Raw genomic sequence first — 12431 nt, forward strand, 5'->3', positions numbered from 1 at the left:
TTCGGAGCCTATCTCAACTCCTACTCGAAGGCCTGCGGTCGTTGACCGCTTTCGGTGGGCAACAACTATAAGTTCGAAAATACTACAGATTAAGTACAATAAACAGAAGTTAAAATATACCGACAACACTTAAAAATAGCTAATTTGGAGTTCCGGGTCGTCGGGATGTTGCTACAGTGCTTCGGGGTCGTTGAGTTTGCAACTTGTCGTAAGAGAATCGCTTAGGAGCAGTTGTTATGAGTTGCTGGTCGAGTGCTGCTTATAAAGGATATTCAAGGCGCCTTGAAAGCCATCCAAGGCGCCTCCAGGATGGCCGAGTCGCCCGCGTGGATCAAGCATGAACTAGTCGTGACTTATCCCTTCAAGGCGCCTTCTAATCTCTCCAAGGTGCCTTCAAAGCCCGGTCCAAGGCGCCTCCGGTCTGGACCAAGGCGCCTCCACTGAGATGCGCTAGCAGAAGCTGGCTCGCACCCGAGGTGCCTCCAAGCCCCATGGAGGTGCCTCAGACACTGTACATCCGAGCTTAGCTTGTGTTTCTTGGTACCTGCAAAATGCGTTAGTCTAGAGTACCTGCAACACAGAGTTAGTGCACAATAATAATACTGAATTAAAGTTTGACAGTCTCCCGACTGTCTGAGTCTGGCTTCAGATTTCCGACCGAAAATCCTAGGTCGACCCGACGCCTACTGTTCCCTGTACGGGGAACGCGTCCTCAAGTGTAATCCTCCAGATCGACTGGACTTTTGCTCGGTGCTCGATGCTTCCGGACTTTCTGCTGGACTTCTGCTTCTCGGCTGGTCCAGTCTTTCACCTGGTCCGCGACATCAGGACTTTCCACCTAGGGTTACCCCCCTAGGACTTTTGTCTGAAGCACTCGACCCACCAAGACTTTCCGCATAGGGTTACCACCCCCTAGGGTTTTCACTTGCCTAACCACAGCTAGGACTTTTCCTGAAACACTTAAACAGACTTGTTAGATCACAACATAACCTTAACTTTGAATCCTTTGCCATTATCAAAACTTAGGTTCGATCGTCGGATGCTTCCCGCACCAACACTAACTGCGGTTAGGCAGGTGAAAAAACCTAAGGGGTGGTAACCTTAGGTCCTAGGGGGTGGTAACCCTAGGTGAAGGAAAATCCTAACGAGCGGTAACCTTAGGTCCTAGGGGGTGGTAACCCTAGGTGGAGGAAACCCCTAGGGCGCGGTAACCCTAGGTCATAAGGGGTGGTAACCCTAGGTGGAGAAAAACCCTAGGGGGTGGTAACCCTAGGTCCTAGGGGGTGGTAACTCTAGGCAGAAAGTCCAGTCTGTCTGGAGGATTGGACTGGCACCAGGTAATCTCTCCTAAGGGGAGTAGGTGAGGACGTGTTCCCCGTAGAGGGAACAGTAGGCATCGGGTCGACCTAGGATTTCCGGTTGGAAATCCGAAGTCAGACCCGGACAGTCCGATGACTGTCAACCACTTAATTTATCATGTTATATATGTTCTAACTTTGTCTTGCAGGGTACGGTGTTGTTTTGGGACTAACATATCTTACAGGTACAAAAGGAACAAGTTAAGCCTCAGATGAACAGTGTCTGAGGCCCCTCCGTGGAGCTTGGAGGCGCCTCGGGTGCAAGCCGAAGCCAACTATGCAGAGGAGCTGGAGGCACCTTCATAGGGATTGAAGGCGCCTTGGACCGCGGCTTGGAGGTGCCTTGGAGTGGCTTAAAGGTGCCTTTAAGTGGATGAGGTGCGACCGGATCAGTGCTGATCCACGTGGCTGACTCGGCGGGTTGAAGGCGCCTCGGATGGGCTTTAAGGCACCTTCAGCAGTGAATAAAAGGAGGTCTCGAGCAGCAGTCTAGTACATCTTCGAAAAAGCAATCCTTCTGCATCCAATTGCTAACGAGTCTATCCCGAAGTGCTGCAACAACATCTCGACGACCTGGAGCTCTGAATCTGCTATTTTTCAGTGTCGTTGGTATATTTAATTTCTGTTTATTGTACTTAAATTGTAACATCTTTTCTATATTATAAGTGTTGCCCACCGTAAATGCTGAACGAGCGTGGGCCTTGGAGTAGGAGTCGCCATAAGCTCCGAACCAAGTAAACAACCTGTGTTTGCGTGTGTGTTTGCTTTTATTTTTCCGCTGCATATTCCGACTCTGTTTCTAAATCGTACGAAATAGCCACGAGCGCTATTCACCCCCCCCCTCTAGCGCTTCTCGTTCCAACAAGAGCCTGCCATATATTTAGCTTCCATGGTGGAGTTCGAAACACATTTCTGCTTAACACTTCTCCATGTTATGGCTCCACCTCCCAAAGTAAACACATACCCCGAGGTTGACTTACTACTGTCCCTATCTGATTGGAAATCTGAATCCGTGTAACCTACAGGGAGTAAATCATTTGCCTGGTAAACCAGCATATAATCTCTAGTCCTTCTCAGGTACTTTAATATATGCTTTACGGCAATCCAATGTCCCTATCTTGGATTACTTTGATATCTGCTAATCATGCCCACGGCAAAACAGATATCCCGTCTCGTACATAGCATTGCATACATTAGGTTTCCTATAGCCGAAGCATAAGGAACTGCCTTCATCTCCTCTATCTCCTTTGATGTTTTAGAACACATCTCTTTAGATAAAGGTACTCCATGTCGAAAAGGTAGAAAACCTTTCTTGGAGTTTTGCATGCTAAAACGAACTAGGATAGTATCGATGTATGAAGCTTGGGATAAGCACAACATTATTTTCTTGTGATCCCTTATTACTTTGATCCCAAGAATATGCCAACATTCTCCCAAGTCCTTCATATCGAATTGCTTAGACAACCATACTCTTACGTTTTACAACACTTTGACATTGTTGCCAATGAACAAAATGTCATCTACGTATAGTACAAGAAATACCACAATGTTTCCGGCACTTTTCTTATATACACAAGACTCATCCGGATACTGAATGAATCTATAAGACTGGATCACTTCATCAAATTGAATGTTCCGAGATCTCGAAGCTTGCTTCAGTCCATAAATGGGTCGATTGAGCTTGCATACAAGATGCTCTTTGCTCTTCGCAATGAATCCCTCTAGTTGCTTCATATGGATGCTTTCTTCAAGACTTCCATTAAGGAAAGCTGTCTTGACATCCATTTTCCAAACCTCATAATCCATATGAGCAGCAATAGATAAAATAATCCGAATAGACTTGAGTATGGCTACCGGCGAAAAAGTTTCCTCATAATCGATTCCCTCTTTTTGATTATACCCTTTTGCAACAAGCCTTACTTTGAAGGTTTCGATCTCACATCTATCCCTCTTTTTCTTTGTAGACCCATTTATATCCAATGGCTTTTACACCATTTGGTGGTTCTACAAGCTCCCAGACCTGATTAGAATACATAGATTTTATTTTGGAGTTCATTGCACTTTGCCAAGATGCTGCATCTTTATCTTAAAGTACTTCATCATATGTTCAGGGAGCAGGTTCATGTTCACCAGGGATCAAGTCTGAAGACTCTCCCAAAAACATGAATCTATCAGGTTGCCGAACAACCCTCCCACTACGACGAGGCATTACCTGTAATTATGCATCATTTATGACACGCGTTGCAGTTTCTTGTGGTATCTCATCTTGTACCATTGGTACTAAATTAGACATGTCCTCTCGTATTTCCTCAAGAATAATTTTACTCATGGGCTTGTGGTTCATCACGTAGTCCTCTTCTAAAAATCGAGCATTGGTGCTAACAATGACCTTCTGATCTTTAGGACTATAAAATAAACCACATTTCATTCCTTTATGATAACCCACAAACAAGCGAACTTCTGTACGTGATTCTAACTTATCAGCATCTCCCTTTAGCACATGTGTTGGACTACACCAAATCCGAATGTGTTTCAAACTAGGCTTATGCCCATTCCACAATTCTGTGGGTTTAGAGGGTACTGACTTAGAAGGTACCAAGTTCAGAATGTACGCCGCTGTTTCCAGAGCATATCCCCAAAACTAATTTGGTAATTCTGAATAACTCATCATTAATCTAATCACTTTCATAAGAGTCATATTCCTTCATTCTGCCACACCATTCTGTTGGGGTGTACCAGGTGCAGACAGTTGGGATTGAATCCCGGCCTCTGATAAGTAATTCCTAAACTCTCCTAAGAGGTACTCGCCACTATGATCAGACCGTAGTGTCTTGATACTTTTACCATGACATTTCTCCACATCAGCCTTGCACTCTTTGAACTTATCAAAGCACTCAGACTTGCGGCGCATCAAGTAAATGTACCCATATCTCGAATAGTCGTCTATAAAAGAGATAAAATATTCGAAACCACCTCTCGCCTGGATAGTCATAGGTCCACACAAATCAAAATGAACCAATTCCAACACATCTTTGGCTTTATACCCCTTGGCCTTAAAAGGTCTCTTGGTTATTTTTTCTTCCAAGCAAGATTCGCAGGTTGGAAAGTTTTCCACCACCAATGAACCCAAAGGTTCATCGGCTATTAGATGCCAAAGATATGTTTGGTTCATTTCCGAATGTTGTTTTCTCTTATTAGAATTAGAAGATGTGTTATTAATTTTCATTTGTTGCGTCGTGGGAGTTATTGGATTTAGAGTGTACAAATTGTCAATCAACGTACCAGAACAGATAACCACCCTATTTTTCTTGATAACTACTTTGTCATCAAAAGAAACAGAATATCCATCGATAAATAATTTAGAAACTGAAATCAAGTTCTTTTTAAAAGATGGTACGTAAAGACAATTTCTCAAAATCAAAGTTTTATTCCTATCAAAAGATAATAAAACATCTCCCACTACAACAGCCGCCACTCTCGTAGCATTGCCCATGTAGACGGTGATTTCTAATTCATATAGTTGTCGGGTTTCCTGGAACCCCTGCAATAAATTGCAGACATGATCAGTGGCTCCCATATCTACACACAAGGTACCGGTAGATAACACCACTAAACATGTTTCAATAACTAATGAATTAGATACACCTTCATTGTTCTCATTTCTGCGCGGATAATCCAAGTTTTGTTTCCAACCAATATAATTGGGACCAGTAAGTTTGTTTTCTTTTAAAATAACAGCGAGAGGATTAAAAGCCATTTTGAAATCCTGAGAATCATAAAATAAGATATTTAGTCAAAACTTTAGAATTTAAAATAATATTGATTCCTCAAACAATATAATTTAAATTCACCAACACCTCAAAATACCGTGAATTTAGTATGCCACGATAGTGTGGACGTATACTAATTCAAACATTTGTAAGAGTAGGTTTTACCCATTAATTTTATTATCTTGTCAACATAACTTTATGACAAATACAATTAATAGTTGGTTTGTCTTCGGTCACACAAAATAATAGCAGTGACTTCGATGGGGAGGATACTATTAAATGCGCCTAAGTATATACTATTACTTGATACTTAGTCCATTAATTAGGATTGTGCCCCTTCAGATGGAGAAGATCACACAATACTAAATAATTTCCTATAATCCTCCATAGGGGAAGTTTGATCTAGTGATCTGCAAACAAACTCATCCGATGTGGAGGAGGTACTTAAAGCCAACGCACAAGTTTGAATGCATCACTTACAAATCAGTAATGAAGACCATGGAATTTATTTAAATAAACCCTCTCATACTTAGTTATTTAAACGAGAAATTTTAACATGCACACAAAACACACATGCACACAAAAGCATACACATCACATCACATGAAAGCAATAAATATGAAAAAATAATTTTCCAACTATTATGGCCTCATCCATAGCTGCCCTCCGTATGTCGCTAACCCTAGTCGCCACCAACGAGTCATGTCGTCGCATTTATCTTGCTTCCTTTTCCACTGCGCCTCTGGTCCTCAAATAGCACCACGCCTTGCAAGGATACAATCCACGACAAAAATAAAATTTTACATTTATCGATCCTATATTCCACAAGGGAATATACATGTAATCTAGATCGAACAGAATATAAAATCCTAAAACTAATACAGCTCTTGCTGTATTTAATAATTATAATCATGCACACACATAAAATACCCTCGACATACCCGAGGGTCCAAATCACACACAAGCACACAAAAAGCCATAATAGTTGGATCTAGGATGTCTGCAACCACAGAATTAATCTATCTAGCACATCCTACTATTATCCGGCCTAAACTGATGTATGAGCAGTGCATAATTTAACCAAAAACCAAACACACAAAGGCAGAAAACTAGCTCTGATAACACTTGTTGGGTGCTACTCGGAATATCATTCTATTTCTCCTGTACAAAAATTTGTACAAGAACAGAACGTTTCCTAGCAACCCATGTGCTCTTCAGAAGTTAAACTTGGATTGGAAACAAAACTTAACATTTTTACTCCAAGTTCGTTCTTTAAAGCTAAACTTCGATTGGAAATGAAACTTAACATTTTTACTCCAAGTTCAACCCTTGTGTTCTTCAGAAGTTAAACCATATTACAGAAGTTGATTAAATATTTATTTCAAGGATTGGCTTCCGGGTCGTTGGTGAGGCACTAGGCCTTCTTGGTTATGGGATCATCCACCACTTCCTAAACAAAGCCTTTCAAATAAATTGAATATTTAAACTTCTCATAGTAACCTTAGGTTTAATTGCAGAGATCTCAATCAAAGTACAAGATAGAAACACAAAAATGAAAACACGAAATCGCTAGCCTCTTGTGTTGGTATTTCAGGATCCATACAAAGAAAACAAAACTAGTTGTGCTGCGTAAAAAATAACTAGTTGTACCTTTCGTCGTAGACAAAGACCTCTTGATCTTCTGCCGTATTCCTCTCCTCTTCTTGGGCGTCGTGTGGGCGACGATCTACCAAGATAGAAACACCCGAACCCCTTTTGTTTCCAAGCCGCCTATCACTAAAAGATGCAAAGAAAGGAGCGCCTCCTTCTTCTTCTTCTCCTCCAAATCGCCGGCCACCAAGGTGTTTCGTCTCTTCATTTTCTTTTCCTCCAAGCTCCGGACACCAAGAGAAGATGGGGTGTCGGCCCTAGAGGGAAGAAAAGAGAAGAAGAAAAGAAGTGGGGCGCCGACCCTAGAGGAAAGAAAAGAAAAAATGGACGTCGGTCTTAAGGGAAAGGAGAGGGTTTTTAGTTGTGGAGAAAAACTTATCACTTCTTAATTGAATTGTTAATTTTTGTGGCACAACCTCCTCTCCTTTTATAACCCTTTGCCCCATATAAAAAAGGAGAAAAAGTAATAGATTTTTGTTTAGAAAAAATCTCTAGAAAAGAATTAATATAATTCTTTTTAGAAAAATTTCTTAAGAAAGAATTAGTATAATTCTTTTTAGAAAATTGCTAAGGAAGAATCAATATAATTATTTTTAGAAAAATCTCTAGGAAAGAATTAACATAATTCTTTTTGAAAAAAATCTTAGGAAAGAATTAATATAATTCTTTTTAGAAAATTTCTAAGAAAGAACAACGTAATTCTTTTTAGAAAAATCTCTAATTCTGTTGAAAAAAAATCTTTTTTTTTTCTTTTCTTTTGGTTTGGTCGGCCCCTTGCTTGGGCACCAAGCAAGGATGTGGTCGACCACTTTCTTAGGTAGGAAGCAAAACCAAAACGGGTGAATGCGAGACTTTATAAAGGCTATAACAGGGACCGAGAGGAGGAATTGATTTTGGCATTCTGATGGACTTAAGCTTCCTGTGTTCAACCCGAACACCCAACTCAAGTTCATCAATAATAACTCATACCACTAAAAAGTTATTATTGAACTACCGCACCAATCTCATATTACAATATGGGTTCCTACTTATCATGAGTGTGTTAGTCTCCCTGTGTTTAAGATATCGTATGTCCGTTAATTAAATGAGTTACTGACAACTGACTTAATTAACATCTAGCTCCAAGAGTAGTACCACTCAACCTTATTATCATGTCGAACTAAATCCACCTGCAGAGTTTACATGATAATCCTTATGAGCTCCTCAAGAGGGCATGATCAACCTAGATTACTAAGACACAGTTTCCTTTTATAATCAACAACACACCATATAAATAATATTATTTGCCAACTTATTGGGCCTATTGATTTAACTAAATAAATCTCACCCTTTGATAAATTAAATAAATAAATACTAAGTATATGTGTTTGTTATTATATCGGGATTAAGAGTACGCACATCCATAATAACATAGGTTTTGTTCTTTTATGCAGTCAGTATAAAAAGAACAACCTCAAATGGTCCTGCTCAATACACACATAGTGTACTAGTGTAATTATATAGTCAAGACAAACTAATTCTAAATTACACTATAATCGTTCCAATGGTTTGTCCCTATCCATCTCGGTCGTGAGCTACTATTTATAATTTATAAGGAATTGAAAACATGATCTTCTGTGTGGCACCACACATCATGTTATCTACAATATAAATTAAATGGACAATTGCATTAACATGCAACATTTGACCAGAGTGATTCTCATTTCAAAATATAAATGTTCATACAAAAAGCTAGACTTTTAATATACATCCTAACAGGGGGGTCTTTTGGCGTTTTGGCTTCGCCCCGAGGAGGAGAAAAAGAGGCATTCGACTACTTCCTAAAAAGGAGGCCAGAGGGACGAAGCCAAGGGGTGGCACCATCGCCGGAGCCTCTCATCGTCACTTCCGGCGTGGGCACCGAGCCAAGGCGTGCGGCGACAGGCGACCTTGCCATTGCTTCCGGCGGAGATCTGGTGGCCGGAGACGGCGAGCTCGACGAGCCACATGTTGGGGGCCATCTATCAGACCACGAAGCAACCCTTGCGGTGCTGGCCCTTGGAGGCAACGCCGGGAGTGCTAAGGTTGTGGTCGTGGACCCTCTCCATCCACACATGCCTGGAGGCATACATGCTCTTCGCCATCCTGCCCCACTTCGCGCACCCCGTCGTCACCCGGAACTATTGGATTATGTATTGCACCGACGACACCACCACCTTGAGTATTCTTCGACCAGCAAGTGTTTGTGGTATTTGGTGAAATTAATTGAGGGGAGACGTTGTTTCGCCTTGGAGATGCCCCCCTTCATAGGGAAGGCAGACATGTAAATAAGAGAAAAGCTCGACAGCCCGTTGAGAGATCCTGTGTGTCGATACTCATGAACAAGATTCACACTGATCCTCACCAAAGATCTCATACGCCTCTCCCTCTCTCTCGCTGTTTCATGTTTTGGGATCTCCACCACCTCTCGCACAGGAGGAGAAGGCACTTGCGCCGCCGACGCTGCCGAGATCGCCAAAGCACACCCCATCCTCCCCCTTCACTAGCTGCCACTGTCGTTGGTCAAGGATGCACGGGACAGTCGCCGACACCTACCTTTTCCGGAGTTGACGTCGCCAAGGAAGCATTGCCGTCGTAGCCGCTCCCTCCAACGGTTGTCGCTGCCTCCAGAGGTCGCCGTCGCTGCTTCTAGCGGTCGTTGTCGCCCCCAGTGGTCGCCGCTGCCACCGCCTCTAGTCGCCGCCCCCAGCAGTCGCCGTTGCCTCCAGTCGCCGCCGCCGCCGCCACTGCCTCCAGCGGTTGCCGTCGCCGCCTCATCCACAACCTTCGCCCTCTGGGCAGTCGTCGCCTGAGTTCTTAGACTCGGTACCATTTCTCTGCTTCGGCCTGCGAGTCGATAGGGTGTTCGGCCTGTGAGCCGATAGGGTGTTCGGCCTGTGAGCCGATAGGGTGTTCGGCTTGTCAGCCGATATGGTGTTCGACCTGTGAGCCGATATGGATTCCAGCCTACGAGCCGATATGATTCCGACCTTCGAGTCGTTGATATATTCACGTTCCTTGGCTCCATGGGACCTCCGACTTGTATTACCTCCAGTTCCACATCGACTCAGTTCTCCATCCAGTCCGATCCTTCAAGCTATAGAAAGTTTCGCCCTCGCGGGCCAAGGTATAGGGAGGTTACCGTTCTCCTTTTTACATATGATATTTATATTCATCATCATATTTTATATCAAAGGAGGCTAACTTGAGACGGCTTATCATCTCTATTCGCTACTACGAGCCGAGTGTTACGATCAGTTCACCGGTCTACTAGAGGGCGCCCCCCCTCGGGAACAGGGTACGCCACCGTACTCATTCTTTATTTATTTCATTGCTCTACTATTATTCGTCTGCTTATATATTTTTGGGGCATGCCTCGAGCATCGAGGTACCAGGAACCGGGGCAACCCGGTTGCTGGCTACAGGTAGCATTGACCAGAGGACTCTTGACAACTTGGTCAACATAAAAGACAAATCATCACCCCTCTTCACTTCGGGTCATGGAGATACGGTCAATATTCCAGTCACATCACCGACAATTTTGTCTTCTCAAATTTCCGATAGGATTGGACCTCTTATTATTCCTAGGTAGGAGCCTTGCTCTCGAATATGACATACAGTTCTCTTTGCCCTGATGGAAACTCACTGAAAGACGGACAAAAAAACATTTGATACTCAAAGCCATTCATTTTTCCCCTCTTAGTATGACAAATAGTAGCTCGAGCTTCATTTTTTTCTCTCTAAAACAATGGAGCATGGAATTGTTAATACAACAATGAGGGCATTTGATACATGGAAAGGCAACTTGTAACTTACTGAAACATCCCTTGGGATCTGAACTTCCAAGTCGGGTAACCTGTGACAAAAGTGGGCAAGAACACCTTGAACTGTAAGATTTCTTATAGTAATGTATACATCGACTGAATTTAAGACTACGAACAATGTCAAACAAAGAAGGGCATAGTCAAATCAACTAGTGAAGAATAGCTATGAAAGCCAAAGCCTGTAGGATTATTGCAGCAAAGTAGCTTAAGAAAAAAGAAAGAGATCCACATAAGCTCATTCCTGTCAAATTACTTGTCCACCAGAAAGAAGTACAACCGCTAACTTTTCTTCTGAAATGGCCTTCAAACCTCACTTCCACCACCTTTCTTTTTCCTCTACCGTTCTCACTTCCACAGTTGAGACACACTGGCTCAATGGCAGGCAACGGCTGGCCTGATTATTTGAAAGTAACAACAATGGTGAGACCATGATCTTCCTACTATCCAAAGTGAATTGATCCTATAAACAAACATATAAGAAGCATTCACCTTGAGAACCAAGCGAACATCTAATGATCCGATCAAGCCTCTGATACACAGAAGGCATTAATTTTTATTTTCCGACTCGAAGCATAAAGAAAGCATGAGGAAAAACTCACTTTTATCCTTGTTAGCGAAGTAACATAAAGAAATCTACATAGGGAATAAACTTATAAACTTCGAGTCCAGGATTCAATTAGTTCAGCATAAAATTGCAAAAAAACGCAGGCATAAATGCGCAGCTATCCAAAATTTTAAAAATCGCGTTGGAATTCCAGAGGCAAAAAATGAAGAATTGCGATGGAATTCCAGAGGCAAAAATGACAAGAGCATCCATCACAAGAGAACAGAGCCAATTTCCATGGCTGCAAAAATTTTCTATGAGAGGAATTCTCTATTTGACAGAGCTTGTCTGACACAGGAATCAATGGTCTATGTGAAACAGTCGATTCGTAGTGTGGGTGAAAATAAATGTTGATCGTAAATACAAATCAGAGCTTCATATGATCTGAATCCTTCTCTCATTTGTTTCTGCTGCAAAGTCGACTGGATCAGCAGCAGCAGCAGCAGCAGCAGCAGCTAGATAAATGAATTCGAATAGCTGTGCCCGTGGTAATTTGTCTCGTTTGCGAGAAATTGCATGCGATAGACGAAGGATTTCTGTTCTCAGTTCTCTTCGGCCGCCTATCCAAAAAAAAAAAACAAAAAAAAAAAACTAAAAATAAAAGACAAAAAAATATGAAAAAAAACAAAAAGAAAAAGAAAAAACACGCAAAACGAAAGAAAAAAACAAAAATCTGCGTATCCTGGTAAAAATGTGTGTAACAAGAAAAGAAAGCGGAAAATGCTTATAAAACAACTCGCCGTCTGTGGGAATCGAACCCACGACCACGTGGTTAAAAGCCACGCGCTCTACCAGCTGAGCTAAGACGGCCGATATTTTTTATTTATCGGTATTTGATAATATTCTTTAAATTAAAGAGTATCCTTACAAATTTTAATCGATAGTTGTATACTCCAATCGGCCCTAGGTCAATTTTTGATAAGTTTAAAATGCCTTGTTAAGTGTTTAGTATTTTCATGTAAAGAGTTATTGTATTAGAGTAAAATACCTCTTATGATTTATTAGTCTTTATCATGTTGTGGAGCTGATGATACTAGATCGTCTGTAATGAGCGATATCACTTTTTATTTCAGTAGAATAAAAAGATTTTATATCCCTATACCATCTTCGTCTCTCTCATGCATGCTTCTTTTCTCCCACGGTAAATCTAAATTTTAGCTCCTTCTCTATGTTACTTGTAGCTCTTCCTCAACGTTAATAGACCCTT

The 12431-nt window shown here is 41.9% G+C and overlaps 1 non-coding gene across 1 annotated transcript; it reads right to left on the reverse strand.

Moving 5' to 3' along the window:
* Positions 1 to 11961: 11961 nt before the first annotated feature.
* On the reverse strand, positions 11962 to 12034 carry TRNAK-UUU. The gene has a single exon. It is a non-coding gene; the product is annotated as a tRNA-Lys (tRNA).
* Positions 12035 to 12431: the final 397 nt, after the last annotated feature.

This window comes from Zingiber officinale, chromosome 2A (assembly GCF_018446385.1).
Source record: "Zingiber officinale cultivar Zhangliang chromosome 2A, Zo_v1.1, whole genome shotgun sequence".
Classification (NCBI taxonomy): domain Eukaryota; kingdom Viridiplantae; phylum Streptophyta; class Magnoliopsida; order Zingiberales; family Zingiberaceae; genus Zingiber; species Zingiber officinale.